This window comes from Excalfactoria chinensis, chromosome 9 (assembly GCF_039878825.1).
Source record: "Excalfactoria chinensis isolate bCotChi1 chromosome 9, bCotChi1.hap2, whole genome shotgun sequence".
NCBI lineage: Eukaryota > Metazoa > Chordata > Aves > Galliformes > Phasianidae > Excalfactoria > Excalfactoria chinensis.
In genome coordinates, this window is record NC_092833.1 from 14,987,036 (window position 1) to 15,005,819 (window position 18,784).

The 18,784-nt window shown below is 35.7% G+C and overlaps 1 protein-coding gene across 11 annotated transcripts in view; it reads right to left on the reverse strand.

Moving 5' to 3' along the window:
• NLGN1 (neuroligin 1) overlaps positions 1-18,784 on the reverse strand; it is a 390,421-nt gene that overhangs the window by 160,313 nt on the left and 211,324 nt on the right. The gene's annotated exons all lie outside the window — the stretch shown is intronic.

Here is an 18,784-nt window from a genome sequence, read left to right on the forward strand (position 1 = left end):
ATCAGAATCAGTTACTCTTCCCATTGGAATACAGCAAACAAGAGAATCAAACACTCTTATTACAGCAGATTAACTGAGTTTTTCAAGAAAGAAACAGCAACAAAAATGGGCAACATATTTCTATTTAATTGCAATGGAAAGTAGGAGCCTGATTAATTCACTCAATAGCTATCCGAGGAATTCCTAGTCTCTATAAAAGCCAGAGAGATGCAACAATAAACTGGGCTGGAAAGCTACAGCAACTGGAACTGGCAGGAGCACCTCCTGCACTGAACTGAGTTTTTCAGGTCCCTGCTAGATACCCATATAACAAAAACCTGACCAGAGCATGTTCACATACTTAAAGGCAGTACACCATCACTTGCCCCAGATGTTAAAAGCGACACACACAAAGAAATATTTTCTCTGTTTTTTCTATTTATAACTAAGCAGCTGCATTAAAATTCTTTCGATTGCTTTTTGTATGTCATTCTGAAATAAATTACTAAAAACTAACATCAAAGAGGAGCAAATAGAGTAGGAAAAAAAAATAAAGTCTTCAAGTAATTTTCCCTGAAGTAAAATAGAAAAGCAAAACAAAAACAAAGCCCAAGGAAAACAAAAATAGCCATTTGTTATATTTTTTGCCAACATAAAAACAAGAAGATTTTTTTTCTTAAGGTTTTTATGAGTCAGAAGAAAAGTTATCCCTTCTGCCTGCATTGTTTTACACTGTCAAGGAAAGTGAGAAAAGCAAAAACAACATGTGAAAAAGACCCCAAACCAACACCACTGCTTCCCAAATGGTCCCAACATGTACACCAGCTTGCAAACATGAATTCAGTTTCTGTCTCACAGTGAACAGTATTAGCACAAACTGATATTAATAGAACTTCTTTTTTCATCCCAAAAGGGTGAATAATTAATATATATGTATATATAGATATTATCCTGATATCTCTTTCCACTTGAGTATAGGATGGCAAGTCAAAAAGAAGTATCAAAGTACCTTCAAAAGTTGTTAGGATTCCAATGATCACACAATACAATCTTTCTAGCTGTTTTAACCATCCCAATGTACCCAATGCCAAGGCAAGCATGTTAAAAGCTAGAAATAAGTAGATGTGAAATTATCTACATAATAATTACAGCAGTAACCAAATGTGTACCATCGTTGCTTTCTTAATTAGCAGCTGCTCAGATCTGTTTTTTTAGGGCCTGACTCATTCTTGTTTGCATTTGATTCTTGTATCACCTGGACCACAAAGCATCATTTTCATTGCTGACTGCATTTAGGACTTTATTTTATACTTTTATTTTGCTTTCTTTTCAAAACCTGAACAAAATCATGACCAAGTTGGAAGGTTGCCATTTGGGTAAGAAAAAAGGGTAAGAATAACTGAAAGGCTGTTTTGCCCTGAAATTCCTAGGGGAACACCTGATATGGGAAAACACCTGATAGAGGAAAACAGAAAAGTACTGGAAAGTTATCTGTCTAAAGTGATAATACATTTAAACAGAAGGAACCACTATTAACATGCAGACAGACTCTGAGAAGGTCTCTACAGAGATTTGTACTTTGGGGATTTGTGTGTGATTTAACAATAGGTAGAAAATAAAACAATACTATTACATGTTTCAAATTGATAAAGTCTAAGTATGACCTGAAGATGAAGAGAAGCATGATGTGGATATTAATGACTTATGAACTCTATTCAAAAATCAAAATATTCAGCTAGCTCAGCTTGAGGTTTTTTGTGTTTGTTGTTGTTCTGATTTTGATTTTCTGTTGGCACTCACCCATTGGTGATTACACGTAAATAACTGAAATGTAGAGGCTTTGCTCACTACTGTGTGGGGAGATTTCTGTGGCTTAAGAATAATTTCCACAGATTTCAAGCAATCATTTATGGATACAAAGAAGACTTTAATTTCAAGAAGGAGTTCACTTTGTCCATTTTTATTAAACCTTTTAAAAACTTTTCAGATTTATGCTTTCCTAGTCCACATAAGTTACAGAAATAAGACACTAATTAAAGAAAATCTTTCCTCGTCAAAATCAAAAGTGTGTGAAAAACTGCTATTAAGCAGATGGTTATCTGTGAAGTAAGGAAAAGAAAGAAAAAGAAGAGGCGAGAGAGAGAGGAAGAAAGGGTGGGGGGGAAGAAAGATGTCGTAACAAACGTTTATCTCCACTAATTATAGATAATTCCTTCACATACTGATCCCTGATTTATCTTCTAGAAAGACTCGTGTCTTTTAAAAACCAGTAGGTTTGATAAAATATTAAATACAATTCTAAAAACCAACCCTCTGAATCATCTCAGAGTCTTTGGTTGCTGCCTTCTGTGGGATAGATTTTTCTTTGTTTAAGAATAATTTCCGATGATTAAGGATAAGAATAACATTGAACATTCAGTTATTAAAGAATTCTTAGTATTTAGTGCACTTTCTGATTTCAGCTTTTATATACCATTTGAACCAAGATGTTGTTATGGAACCAGCACTATCTTTCCCATTAGAGAATTATTACTGATTAGTATTCCTTGAATGTTTTTCCACTAAAGTAGGTTTTAAAGAACATGTTTGCTAAAATCAATGTAATCTATTGTTATGTACAGTGTGTACGTAGGCGGCACAACTCTGTACTTACATCAGGACTCAGTGACATTGGTCTTTAGAGGACCAACATGTTTGGGTTCACTGCTCTTACTGATTAATAAAGCAAGATTATTATTTTTTTATTATTATTACCTTAGATTCTCCTGTTTGTCTGATAGATGTTGATACTCCTAAACTCTCAGGCCTTGATGTGGCAAACAATATCCACGTGAATGCAATTACTTGAGGAGAAACGAAGTGTGCCGCCTACTGAGAAGAATATTCACGTACTTAAAAGTACATGATATTTTAGCTGTTGGTTTGAGCTAAAGAGAACTGAATCAATTTTAGTCAAGCGTACTACTTCTGTAACATCTTCAAAGCCCAAAATCTACTTGAGGAAATACTTGATAATTAATTTGATTTCTTCCTACAGTTTTGATGACTGTTCATTGTAGGACTGAAAATGAAACACTGCATTGTAATCTCAAAGTTCATACATACAGGCAAAATAAACAGTCAATTAGTTTGTAAAGAGGTATGGGCAATAAATGCCATTGTCCTCCTTGGAAACTGCAGCTTCCCAAATTTTCCCACGTGACCTGAGAGAAAGCACAGCCTTTCTGAAATACGAAACAAAAGGCTGACTTTACTTTTGAAAAACATTACCTTATCCAAACTAGATATACATTTGTTTGAAACTACTGCAAGGAGTAAAACCTACAGAAAAATTAGAATGAAATGGATCAAAAAGTAGCTGAATTTTTATAGAGGTGTAAAAGACCATTTTATTACTGAACAGTATTATTTCTTGCATGGATTATCATCCATGTATTGGTTGTTAATATACAGATGGTAGCAAATGTACAGAAGCAAAGGAAAACTCACCAGTGGTGGTGCCTTGGCTGAAGAAGCTGGGGCAGTCCTCACTGGAGAAAGATATCCAAAAGATGCTGCCTCAGTGGAAGTCAGCCCTTAAATGAGGTCTTAGAGGGGATGGAGTCGAGCTCCACCCCTTCCGGGAGCACAGCTACATCATTCTCACCTGTGCTCCCACAGCTGACCCCACACTTGCCTCAGCTGATTAATCAGAGGTTCAGGCTGTGATTACCAATCTCCAATACACATCCAGTACCAAGGGACACATGATATATGTAAATTTCCAGCTAGAAAAACTTTTGCTGTGATGGATGAGTAAATAAAGCTAAAACTATTACAAAATGTCTGAATGTTTCCAAAGACCTGAAATGCAAGAACTGCAAAATAACAAACTTCTGTGTAAGATGAATCAGATAAATTAGCCTAGGATGTATGTAGCCACATGCGCTGCAATAGGAATGGCGCACAACCTTTCCCACTATTGCTGTTCTCAAGGCATGCCTTTGCTGTCGGGATAGGGTAAAAGAGGAATGTTAAGGGTGCATCCTTCCTTAAGTGCCTGAAATGTGCTCAAAGATATCTGTTCAACCTTTATTGGACACTAAATCAGTATGTTGTCCCGTGGCCACAGTTACGTTTGTGCTATTCTTTTGCCCTAAGAGGAACTTGCCCTTCTTGTTTGACTGAAAACTCAAATATCTGGTTTGTTTAAAAATCTGCAGAGAAATATTACTTTATAATGAATATAATGTCAAAAAATGTCACGTATAAGTTGGGTTTCTCCATGTTTTGTTTTGTTTTTTTTTTGTTTGTTTGTTTTTGTTTTTTTTTGTTTTTTTTTTACACTGCAGTTCAGTAGATCACTGCTATCTACAGTAGCACTTAGTAACTCCACTTTGAGGAGGCTGGAGTCCCACAGGGAACTATTCTTTTTTGCCAGTATATTTGACATGTTCAGCTGTTAGTGCTCATTATGGTCATTATGAGCTATTACTGCTCATTATGCTGTTAGGCAGATGACACCTAGATTTACTGAGTTAATGGTGATGGGGGTGGGAGAATCTTTCCTTTTAGATATATGAGTAATCAAAAAAAAGCTAAAAAATCTTTGAGATTAGAGGAAGCAAAAGAGCTACTGAAAGAAACGCTATACTTTTAAACTCTGAACAGAGATATCATATCATGTTTGCCATTTGGCATTATCTGTACCTGTGCCAGTTACATGCATCTCCCTCTGTTTTTCTACCTGCTAAGCTCTAGAAGCCATATAACTCAACTACTGAAAACAACAATGAATCCAAGCTAATTAGAAGAATAATTCTGATATTACTGTTCTATTTCCTCTGTGCCATCCCTCATGCAATGACACATTTCACTTTGGTAACTTTTTTACTGATACAATTTCAGATGGCCTTAGGCATTACAATTTAATTATTCTCTAAAACAAAAATAGAAATATTGGCATAGGCAGTTCCTGAAAATAATACGGAGAGCCACGCAGCAACAGGCCTGTCTGGAAAAAAACTATTTCAATTACTTATTCGTTCTTTCCATTTTCTACTAATGCAAACTATATATAAATTCATGGTCTGAAAACATTTATCACAAAGAAGTAACAAAGAACCTTTGCCCCATAAAAGCATACGGCACAGCGTCTGACTGAATAAGTTGCATAAATAACAGGAATAAGTGCAGTTCTTTAAAAAAATAAAAAAAATAAAAATCATCATTATTTGCTTCGTAAATATTGAGATGTGTTATTCTGGCAGAAAATAAAATAAGACTAGCAATGATAGTTGACTTTGTTTCACTTGGAATTCAGCTTTTTATGTGAAGGACAAGAGATTAAACACAACTTTCTGAAAAATAAATGGATTACAACGCCAAATTTCTGGTTTCTCTTGTATGTCTACTCCAAACGTATGGATACAGCATACTCTGGCTTTCAGATCTACGCAGGTACTTTATTAACTTCCCTATGTGTCACAAAATTCAACACAGCACTCAAGCTCCTTGACGTGAAATCCTGGAATAGAATCTCTAAGGGTGCACCGTGCTGCAATAGCTTTAAGTATTATGCACTCACTAGTGTAAAGTGCCTGGTATAAGCTGGAGGATCAAGGGAAAGGAAATGCCATTGCTACCTGCTATTTGGTGTAGAACAAGAAAGAAGCAAGCAATAATCTTTCCCCTCATGGTTTGCTCTCAGCTGTGTACAGGCAGGCAGCAAAGCCAATGTTCACTGGCTGAGAAACAAAACAAATGCAAAACACAGAAGGAGATACATTATATTAATCTGTTTGCTGCACCCCAGAAACCAAACATTTCCCCATTACACAGCTATACATAGTATGGGAAATCTCAGAAGCGTCATCTACCTTTCTCTAATGAACCAAATGAGAAATCCATTAATGAATTGGTTAGGTATAATTAACAGATGGTTACATAATACACAGGGGCATTACTGTAACTTAGAAATAGTTTTAACAATCTGGGTATTTCCAGAATTGTCTCTTCTGCTGAGAAACAACTGTAAAGGACACCAAAAAATGGGTTTCTCCATGCACGAGGCCAAACTGGCTTGCACCAATGTTGTGATACTACATGGAGGCTCACACTTACAATGTGCAGTTTCTTTCCTGTGAGCCAAATCTTCACCTGTGGCAAACATGAGAGAAAAACTACAGAATAAAGATTCTCTAATAGACTGAAATGAGATAAACATCAGGTGGGCCCCACCATGACAGCAGCAAAACAACATTTAAATTAATATAAACAAATAAACAAATATTCTGACTTAATTTACTAAGTTTTGCCTAAGGAATCTTCTGAGTAGGTTTTGGGGCTTTTTTTTTTTGTTGTTGTTGTTGTTCTTGATTGAATACCATTTCATGGTTAATCCCACACCAGTAATTACAATCTAGTGCTTTCCTGATGAACAACACAGTATTTTCTAAGAATCCGATTGTCAGATGTCACGAATGCAGTCAAAAATTACATCACAATTTCATCTGACGGAAATATAAGGACTGATCTATTTTAGTTACCACATAACCTACAATTTGTTTCCAGGTTTTAAGTAGTATTGTGTATTAATATGGTGTTTTCAAGATCATAATTACTCAGCACTTAATGTAATCCCCTCTATAGTCTTATGAGTTAATGATTGCAGTGTTTTGCTGAAAATATTTAATAAATGCATGTTTAAAGTTGTTTTAAGTTACACAAAATGATAAAACGCTTCCATTCTCACTTCCTCCCTTGGGTACGGGTATCTTTGCCACAGCTATGGTTTTTTTTCATGGAATAAAAGAAAAGAGTTGTGAATTTTATACCGCACCAAACAACTGATTGTTTGTTGTGCTGAGTGTTAGTGCTGACCCACTAGCAGTGTTTTGCAGTCTGAAGATCAAAGTGCAGCTTGCACATCAAAATCAAATTCAAGCTTTTGTTTATTACTCTCTTAACCTTTCATCTGCACTTCATGTGCTTCACGCAGCACTGAAAAACAGAAGAGTAAAAAAAAAAAGTTCAGAAACCTTGTTTCAGTGAGTGATCTTTACTTATTGACCTAATATTAACAAGTCCTTTGCCTTTCTTGAAATTCTTCAATCACTATCATTACAATTAATTTCCTTCTGAATAGTGACTTAATATGTACAATTTTTTTGTTGTCGTTTTAAAGAGAAAAAGAGAACTTGATTTACCTATGCGATGTTTACGTTAAAGAATCCGTGATAAGTTTGATAAGTAATGAGGTTTATCTCTAACCTTGCCTTCTCATTGTTGTATTCTTTTTTAGCTAGCATTATTTTAGTTTTTTTAAAGAAAGTGACACAAGAATTATCAGATATATGTAAAAACTCTCAAGGGAAAGGAAAACAGATCCATTCATCAGTTGTATTCTTATAGAGGAATCCCCTAAGATGTCTTTAAAACAGCCTACTGCATTCTGCAATTTGTTAAGCACAGGACATCAAACCTGCTTTTTGCAACTGCTTCATTCCAAAGCATTTCAGCACTTGCATTTACTGAGAAGCTGCTATTAAAAGCACCTTCAATCTGCTTTATACATGTCAACTGCAGAATGCTATTAGCTGTAATTGGCAATTTATTATTTTTTTACTTTTTGCTGCTTTTAAAGTATGATCAGATTCCAAAAAGTAAGGTTTTAGGATTTTGCTAATGTACCCTAAGTGATGTGTTCACCAATAGCATAGGCAGTTTTCAGTGAAGAAACTGGTCTTCATCAACATATGCTTTTTCAATGTGTCAAGAGATGTAAAAAAAAAATAGGTGGTTGGGAATTGGGAAATTTTGTGGAAGAGAAATGAGAGATGAGTGAGAACACAGAAGAAACCTCCTGGCATGACAGAAACAAAGGGAAAAAAGATGCCACATGGGTCTGTGGTTGGCAGGCGGAACCTAAGTAACTGGTATGAAACTACAATGAACCTATGTTTATGAGTAGGTACAATTCATACTGGAATCCTTCCTAAGAGAATAAGCAAAAATGAAATGGAGAGAATAAAATAATCTTCCACTCACTGATATATTTCAGTCTTTAGAACTCAATATCAAGAGCCCCCTTCCAGAAAACACCAATTCCAATTGAAAAAGCCCTCCACAACCTGTCTGAGAAACCTTCTCCAGTGTTTGATCACCTCCAGAATAAAAAAGGTTTTCCATCTTAGGATTTCCTGTATGTGTGCTGCTTGTCCTTAAGTTAGATACCACTGAGATGAGTCATCTCCATCTTTACTGCCTCCTGACAGCCATTTCATAGAATCATAGACTCACAAGGTTGGAAAGAACCTACAAGGCCATCTAGTCCAACCTTCCTCCCATTACCGCTGCTACCATAAGCCACTAAACCATATCTCATAGCTCCCCATCTACACTCTTCTTGAACACTGCCAGGTATGGTGACTCCACCACTTCCCTGGGCAGCCATTCCAGTGCCTGACCACTCTCTGAGAGAAAAACTCCTTTCTTATGTCTATTCTAAACCTCTTCTGGTACAATTTGCGGGCATTTCCTCGGTTCCTGTTTGTTGCCTGGGAGAAGAGGCCAAACCCCTCCTCATCACAACCTCCCTTCAGGAAGTTGTAAAGTGTAATGAGGTCTCCCCTGAGCCTCCTCTTCTCCAGGCTAAAAGCATTTATACAGATTGGTTGAGAGATGTTTGCAAGGCAGCCTCAGAGGGCATACTGTTTCACAAATAAAGATCTATGCCCTTCCAGCAACAGCTGGATACCAGATGTGATACCTTAGGGTATGTCCCATGCTATTAGACATCTGTGTGAGCAATACAATCATCCCATCCAACACAGCACCCAGGTACTGGTAGGGGCCTAGTGTTTACAGATTTTACTTTGAGTTCAACTGCCAGGCTTGGTTCATAAGTACAAACAGATGTCTGTCTGCATACAGAGGTGCCTTTTGTGAATACTCTTAGTTAGTTCAGCTCAGGAAAATACCTTGTTCAAGAGATTTTTTTTTTTTTTTTTTTTCCCAGAGATAGTGCTCAGCAGTGCCAACCATTTTAATTTCCTGCAAAAATGCCTGTATTTCAAAAAAATCTTTCTCATTCTACACAAACTCAAATTGAAGATAGCAAAAACCAAAGCCTTTCAATACACTCCATTTCTTCTGGTGCCATGCATATCACTTACTTGGCAATGGGAAGTTCAGAACCAAATTCTGGATAAATTTTTGCTGGGTTCTGCAACTTTGCAGGATGACTTTAACAACAGCTAACTATTAGTGGACATTGATCGTCACAAGTAATTTTGTTTCTTTCAGAGTGAGATTGATTATCTTTACCTAACTCGTGCAGATCTCCAGGGAGGATATGTTGAGGAACCACACAGAATGTGATGAAAAACCTTTTAAAGGACTCAAAAGTTTTAGCAGCAAAAGACTAACTAAGCACTTGTGTAAATGAAAAGCACACATCTCATGACAAAAGCTCTCCTCTGTGTAGACGGGGAAAGGAACTTCATTTATCTACTTCAATCATCCAAATGCTAGTTTTCAATCATTAATGGGAAATAAACCTACTTAGTCCCAGCTTTCCATTTTTTTTTTTTTTTTTCCTTTTGAATGTTAGAAACGAACCACACAAGAGCAGAGGAGGACTGATATCCTGCTAATGCAATGGTCAAACCACAAAGGTGACTGCAGCAACAGGAATGAAAAAAGAAAACAATGAATGTGACCCAACCTTTCCTTGGAGCTCCAGGGGAGGGGGGGAGGGAAGGGATGTACACATTATCATCATCATAGTATCATAGTATTGTGCGAGTTGGAAGGGACCTTAGAGATCATCGAGTCCAACTCCCGGGATTCGAGCCCTCTGTGTAGCAGAGCGGCACTTCTACCCCCTGCTCCACAGGGAGGGATTCGAACCCGGGCCCCCTGGTGTTGCAAACGGGAATTCTACCGCTGCGCCACCGGAGGCACACAAAGGGTGTTTTAAAGCTATTTTAAAAAAAAAAGTCTTAAACATCACGTTCTGATTGTTACTCCCATAACATTCAGCTTAGAGACAACTGCAAAGACAGAAGTCATTAAATCAGATGCTGAATTCTACTATTGCTGGAAAATGCAGGTAGAACCTTGCTGTCTATCAGTAAAACATAAAACGTTTTCAGCTGGAGAAAACTCATATCAGAAAAGAGCCACATTACCAATGTGAAGGCAAGTAAATTATTTTTCTTTCCTTTTCTATCAAGAAGAAAAAAATGGGAAATAGTGAGCCCTTTTCCCTTTTTTATTTTCTTTTTAATTATAAATTTAAGAAGTTGATAAACAAAATCTAGCAATGTGCATCCAAACAGCTATTCAATAGGACAACAGGAAAAAATCGGAGATTAAATAGTTTGTAAGCTTGGAACACTCAGGATGTACAGGTCTATGAAGCGTTAACAGACAAAGTTTTAAATTACTGGAAAGAAATGGTGAAAAGAATGTTAATATTCTTTTTATTGTGAACATTTCCCTTTCAGTCTCCCATAAATTAGCCTTCCTAGTTAAGGGCTGTATAAAAGGGAAAGGAAAATATTTAGAGAATTTTTTTGAAGAGGCATGTAATAATAAAGTGAGTAATTATAATAGCATTAGGACACTCAGGAGTGTATTTTACAGGGTCATTAATATGGTTCATGGGTAGCTGAAAGCGCATGGCCTTTGGCCTCGTGCCTCACAACACACATGGGGCATACATTAATGGCTCTGTAAAGCACACCCTATTGTGTCTCAGTGCTTTAATAAAGCCTTGCAGATGAAACGCAAAACCATTTCCAGTTGAGCAGGAGTACTTTCCTGAAGTTGAAAGGGAAATTACAGCCACAGAAGCAAATCAACTGATGTGCAATACATTATACCAGTAAGTAGAGATGCAAACAAACTTTTAGGGGAAGAATTTAATTTACCCATATGCTTCTTGTTGAAATCAGTGAGAAGATACTAATTAATGTTCGCCAACTCCACAAACCATTAGAACCTAAGTAACGAAAACAAGTTAGGGAGATGCTTGCCTTTTCTTTTTTAAGCTTTGGATCTAAATGGTACTATGCCTCCTCTATTTCTGTTTTGCACTGAATACCTCATTATCAATTAATGAAAAACAAAACAGCCTAAAAAAAATTTACAGCATACCTGCGGCAACGTAAAATCACTCAACAAGAATCCTGATGAAAAGTGCTGAGAAGGTGAGCAAATAGTGATGAACATGAGAGATTTCATGAAATCAAACAATCAGCAGCTGGCAGAAATGTCCAGTAAGAAAACATTTTTAAAATCAGTGGAATTCTTGAACAGGCAGTGAATATCTCAGATAAAGACTGCTCACCATTTTTGTTCTATTACATTAAAATCTCGGCACATAAAATGTGAAATATTACTGTAGGGTAATGAAAAAGCCCAAGTATAATTTCTGTCTTACCTCTCATCTTTGAGCAATGATAGACCCCCCTGAAACATGCAGCAGATATTTCAAACGCTTAGAATAGATACATCACCTTACTTTTTTTCCAAACTGTTTAGTTTGCAAAATGTACAACACAAGAGATAGTGAAAATATTTCTACAAAGACATCAATATCTATTGTTTATGTTTGGTTGAAGGTAATTATTCCACTTTGTATAAAAAGGGATATTTACCAATAAACATCATTTACCCAGTCTTCTGTAGGACTTCATCTAGAGGTTTGCCACGAAACACACATATTCAAACTCAATTTTCACAAAATAATAAGTACTTTCTAGTATATCAGGAGGTGTGAGAAAACAGCAAGCCCAAAAATGCAGTCTTCTATATATTTCAGTTGAAAAGTAATGCAAATTGCTATATTTTAATGTACATTTTTCTCTGTTAGCAGAGGTAATTATTTGCACACAGATCCCACTAGATTGAAGAAAAAAATAAAGACCTGCACGGCTGCCAAGAGTTTTGGACCTTCTAAATCTACTGTCCACATTACAATATAGAGCCATTATAAAGTTCTGTGACAACCTTAAAGTGCAGAGCTTGCTCAGTTGATTCAAAAAGAATCATGAGGTAAAGAAGCAGCAAATTCAACAGGAAACAAGCAGCAAATCAGTATTTGAGCTTGCACCTCCATATGTAAGCTACATCACACATGAAGAAAACATAAAATGTGAGCATTATTAAGTGTTTTAATAGGTTGAAACATGTGAACAACATTTCCAGTCAAGACCCTTGTCATGTCCATTGCTTCCAAGGTCAGAAGTATACAGAACTGCTTCATTTAAACATCAGAAAAGACATGACTATTTCAACATACATAATAAAATACAATGAATTGAGGATTCAAAAACTATGCTATCTATGCCAACTGTACTATATCTGGGAAGAGATATAATCTAGATGCTAAGCTGTAGCATATTTCCTAATGTTACGTAATTATGATCTTAATAACTTCTTGATCTTTCTGCCTTAGTTGAAAATCAAAAGATTATTTCAGTGATGGAAAGCTCTGCAGTGAGATCAGATTGCATAGAAGTCTTAATTTATTCCCGCTTCTGGATTACAGATCCTTTCCTGGGAAGAGTGGCATACTGGAAAATTTGATTTGCTTATAGGGACAGGGCCAAATCTGATGCTCTAACAGGGCTCTCATCACAAGACAGCCAAAGGCTTAGAGTGTTGTACAGAGGATAACACATTTTGAATACAAGAAACATTTGTAATATTGTGGATAAGAGCTAATGCGCAGGGATCAATGACAGTGTAAAAGTAATTTGGTCAAATATTACTTAGAAATGCAGTTAATTACACGTAGCTAGATGGTAAGAATTAAAAATTTTACGTAGGATAATAGGGTTAAAGAATTCAATTATTTTTTTCCTGTGGCAGTAAGATTTCCATAACTTGTCTTCAGTCTTTTCTATTTCACAAATTTTATCAAGTTGAAGTTTATTATGAGTTCAAAGATTCATCTGGCAAAACTGAAATATTTTTATTATATGAATTATTGATAAAGGGAACTTATCTTACCAAAAAGCAATTTCTCTTTACAGCAATGACACAAACTGTTCTTATACCAAAACAAATAGATTTTAAGTTTGATACTTGTTATTTTTTGTTTACCAAGAAAAGAAGCCTAATGACGAGCACTAGAACAAACCTGTTAGTTAAAGGGTACCTGTACCAAGACAGAAGCTTATCCAACGGCAAAGAAAATAATGTCTTTGAGCCCCGAAAAATAAAGAAGTGAGTATATATCCATCTATCTAAGCAGATGGATAATGTCAATTTGTTGTGCTAGAAAAAGCACAAATAGAAAAGAAATGGTTCATTTTTAAAGTGCACTATATATTCAGGGTTCCCATTTCATAAATATCTTACATGCTGTGCACTGCAGTTGACCCTTTAAACGTATCTAGTCAATAACCTATTGTTTACTTCAAGTTCATTTTGTCATTTTGATGGTACAGATTTGAGTGTGGCAATCTTCCTTTCTCTGCTTCACTGCATACATGACTCCCTTTGGCTGGTACTAGCTCACAAAAAACCCACTAAAATGTCATTAATTAGAGCTGGTTTGAGATCCAAATGCTAATTCTATTAACAGATCTATGAAATTAGGACACTGTAAATCTAGATGAGTTGTGCTAGGGCCTCCTGCAATCTGTTGACCTGAGGTTACCTAGTATATTAAATAAGAATTGTCTAATACGTTTTTAGAATGCTATGTGTAAATCAGACCATGTGAAGTATGTCACCAGAGGGAACAGAAAGCTGCAGCATGCTTTTAATCTTAGCTTGTTCTATTTATCCAGTATTAAATTCATTTGGAGTGCTTCATACAAAGAAACAGTGGTACTCGAGGATAAGGTGGGGTCAGATAAGACCTTCAGGACAAGTTTTCTTCTGCATAACCTCAAGTTGATAAAATTTCATTTATGAATGACTCAACATATATATATCTAATAGAAACTTGTTACGAAGCTGTCAAGGGTCTCCCAAAGTATTTCTGTATCACATTCTCTGTATGTTCAATTCAGAAAACTTATATGAATGATTTTCAACTGCACATTTTGATGTGCTTTGCTATTAATTTTCCATCTTTACTTTCAATGTAATGTACTTTTAATTAGGCAATAATATATAATTTTCTGTTCATCTATCATTTCTACTCAAATATATTAGTAAAGAGAGAATAGAAAAAGGCTCATCAGAGACCTCTTTGTGGTAAAGCAAAGCTGGAAGGAAATGCCATCTCCTGATAGTATCTTTAAGGTTTCATAAAAAGGTAATGGATGTGCTTGTCACAGTCACTAATGATCAAACATTTTCCCATTTTGACTGGATATTAAATCATGAACTGTAAAAGAAAATTTCATAGTCTAAGCAATGTGGACAAATAATCTCAGCTTTTTTCTTTCTTTCTTACTCTTACATCTAACTAACACAAGCCTTCTTATTCCACTGTTGCATAAACTGAATGGTTACTATGATGTGGATAGGTGGAGAGGCTTATTTTTGAGAGGCAAGACAGCTCCCCAAGTTGCAGAACAGGCCATCTATTATACAGGCAAAAATGCCTAAGTGATGCAGGGTGCTAATTCATCACATTACCTTTATGAAGATGAATAAAGCTTTTCTCATTTGCCATGAAGCAATTTTTGAAAGGGTTATGTCTAAAGTTAATAGATATTTTTGAAAGCATCTATTGAGTGTACTGAAAACATATTTGAAAGATACCCTCGGTTTAATATTTACAGTAGCATTGCCACGATAGAAAAGGCAAGGCAAGAAAAAACAAAAACAAAAAAAAAAACATTTTCTGATGAAAAAATACTCAGTAAATGATTACCAAAAATAAAGGAATCAAACATTTCAATGAATCAGATTAACACAGAATAAATCAGATCTAATTTGAAAGCACTCAAATAATTTAGTTTTCTATTCTGCTTAGGAAAGAAAATGAAAAGAAGACAATGTCTTCCAGTCAATCCCAATGGAACTCGACTCCTGAAATCATGGACTTGTTTGAGTTGCAAGGGACATGTAAAGGTCAGCTACTCCAACTTCCTTGATAAATGGCCAGGTACTTCAGAATTGTTTTGATTTATTATTATTATTATTGCTGTGTGTGCTCATCCCTGTGTTTGATCCTGCAAATGGCCAAATAGGTAGTTCTTCAACCCATGGGTAATGGCAGAAATGCAGGGCCTGGAACAAATTGCCCAACACAGGGCTGAGTCTATATTTCATGCCACTCTTTTGCCTGTAACCTATTGCTGGTTGGCTGTGTTATGTGAGGAGCAAAATATATTTTCAAGCCTAACATATTTTCCAAACACGTCTTCTACCACACAGCAACAAATAATGTTAAAGCATAATAAGACTCATCCTCCGTCACTTGATTGTCCAAAAAGCTCTTGCAGTTGCTAACAAAAGTAGGAAACAACTTTCGCTGCAGTATGTTTGCTTTGCTTTCCTTTGCTTCAGTATTTTATTTCACACGACTGGTTCAGCCCACTGTAGCCATCTGACACAACAAACTATTGAAAAATTGAGGTTTAGGCTGAAGAACACAATAGGACTCTAAGAATAACTCCTGTCAAAAGCGCGGTGCATAAGCAACAATTTTCTTGTTGTATTGCTTCAAACTGTGGGCAAACCAGGCTTTTCCATATCGGGAAGTACTGTACTTATGAGTCTTGCTGATTTAAGTTCAACCATTGGCAATATCAGGATTTAATATTTATAAGGATACCAGGCCTTTCAAACAGTGCTGCAGTAATAATGCAAATGATTACAAACTATCATTAAAAGTAAAAAATCGCCAAAAAAAAAAAACAACAAAAAGAGGTGGGAAAAACCTTTGCCTCATGAAGAGGAAAAAGTGGGAAATTTAAAGCAGTGGTTTACTTAGAGATTCCTCTGAACTATTCTTCCATCACTCAATTCAGTTTAATCGTGAGCTGTTTTAAGAATGTTTTTCTTTCAGTTCTGCTAAATTCCAGGGTCCAAAAGACAATCAGAAGCAAGAAACAGAAATTAATAAAATGAATAAATGTGTGTTCAGTTGGCATAAATCAGCTGACAACTTTTGCTTTCCTCTTGGGAACTTAAACTAAGGGGGAAGAAGCCAATACTGACTTCTCCTTTTCAAAAGAAAGAACATAGAAAACAGTACTGGGGGTATTAAATCCATCTATCATGATCTTTGTCTGGATGTTAAATAAACTCCTTTTATAATCCCTTTACATTTCTTTTATGAAATTTAAATTAAAAGCTCCTGCCTTTTTACCAGTTGGAGATATTTTAGATAAACATTTGAAAACTTAATTTAGTTGAGTTCAAAACCCAAATTTATCTTCAAATCTGTCTTTTCATAAAAATAAGCTATAAACTATAAAGATTTGTCTGCACCTACTTGTGTGCTATCCTTCGAGGACATCAGACTACTCACTAGAAAAGATTGCTTGTACAAGACTTGCATTTAAAAAGATTGCAAAGAAGATATAAATAGTCTGTTTCCAATGGTTTCTTATTCAGTAGTCCCCAGGTTTCCAGGGCAAACAATTCTCTTCTCCATCTCATCAATATCTAAGGAAAGATTCTAACAGACTTTCATTCTCAGACTTGCTTCAGACAAAGACAAAATTGGGTCAGAGAACTCTCAGGGTTTTTGTTTGGTTTTTAAATGCACTTGCTCCACACTTCAATTTTTATTGTCTTTACCAAAGAGATTCCACCTCTAAGCATTCTAAAATTTTAGTAAGAAGCAAATCTCACATCTCTGTAAACTGTAGTGCCTCAAGCAGATTAATCTATAGGACAAAGATCATTTCCACTCAGAATAAAAAGAAAATACTGAAAACTGTACCAAGAGCTTTCTGCTATGAACTTAATAACGATAATGAAAAGAATCCAATGACAGCATATCCTCCTTTCCCATTACTACCAGTTTGGACAAAAACTCTAGACATTTCTTTAACTGGATTTCTTGTTAAGAAATGTCACAGGGAGAATCCTAGTTAAACAATGACAGAATTCCTAAGACTCACATGGATCATCTACATTAAGATATTCATCCACAAAGACTGACACAAGAATGTGAGAAATGAGAAGATAGTCCATAAATCTTCTCCTGTGGAGAAAGAATCCTTATGTTACCTTTCAAAGAAAGAATCCTTATATTACTTTTCTACGTGCAGCCAGGCATTTTACACAGCAATGAAGTGACATTTAGTCCTCCCACAAACAATGGACCGAGAAGCTAAACCTTATGGGATGTGAGTTAGGTAAGGGTAGCTGAGAATTTGTCAGTTATGTATTAGTAAAAGCGTGTCTTTTTTAATGCTACTGCAAAGAGTAATGTTTGTCTGTACCATTATGGACAAGCATTTCTGTATACCAATGAGTACAAGTTTGGAAACAGACAAAGCTGATTATCTTGTATGATTACGAAAGAGTCCAATTCTGAGGCTATCTTACACAATTGTCTACACACTAGGAAATATAAAGAAAGCTGTGGGAAAAAAATGCAAACTGTGCACATTTTGTTTTTTGATTGCTAGCATATTTCTACACTGCTTATTTAGAGATGTGTAATCATCTACGGGGTAGATAGGCATTGTAGCAGAAACCAAAGATCTGACTGACTTTCACATATAGATTAAAAATACATTTATTTTACTAAGAAAGCACTGCAAACTTGATAAAAGATTGTTTCAGTTGGTTTGAAAGTAATTTTAAGTATTCGTGTCAATCACCAGATTCTACTGTGAATTTTAGAGGTTTTACTGCAATAGGTCCCACTTAGAAGAAAATTAACAGTCCACTCCCTGAAAGCTCTGTAAGGAGCATAAAGTTCAAAGAAGCACAAAAGCACAAACACAAATGGAAACCTCCCAGTCTCAGTAAGATGTTAGCAGTGGGTTACCCTGGAGATCAGTCTTAAAATCCCGAGAGAAAAAGCCATTACCATTAGTGAATAAATTTTCAACTCTCAAGCAACAATCACTTTCAAACACTGTAACTACAAGTAAATTTAGGAACCAGACTACATAATTTATAAAAATAAACAATACCTTCAGATGATGGCTGCTATATTAGTCAACAGAGTACCCTTCTGGTACTTAATACTGATAAATCTTTGAAATATGAAGGACAACACACTTCTTTGTGTATAGACTACAGATTAATAGCCACAGCACTAATACATGCCCAAGGACTCAAAGTAAACTGGGAGACAGGAGAAGGGAGACAAACATGCAAAAAAAAAAAAAAAACACAGTATTTTCTTCCTTACAGAAGGACATCACAGATGAAACCTCCAACAATATGCTAAGGAGATAAGTCCAGAAATAAACAGCCATCTTTCTGATTGTTCTGGAATATATTCCATCCTTTGAGGCAACTATCATAGATTAAGTCTTCAAAGTCTAAGTCAAAATCCATTCCAAGTAAAAAATAAACTGTTTTCAGGTAGCAAATTTTAATACAAATGGCAGCACTGGAGATAAATTACAGAGATGATAAAACAGGAATAAATAAATAAATCCAATTATTATGCTAATTGATTTCAAAACAGAAAGTAAGTATTGATGAAATAAAATGGCCATACAAAAGAAAAACAGCGTAGCAGATGTTTCTGTTGCCTACAAACTGAAAATCGAGTTCACTGATTTTCTGAACCAACTTGCTGCTGTGAATGACACCCATCTTATCGAGCTACTTCAGATGTTACAGGGAACACCCATATACTTATGCAAGTACTCCAAAATTACTGTTCTGACTTTCAAAATATCCAAGAATTGAAATCCTACCTGCAGAAGCCTTA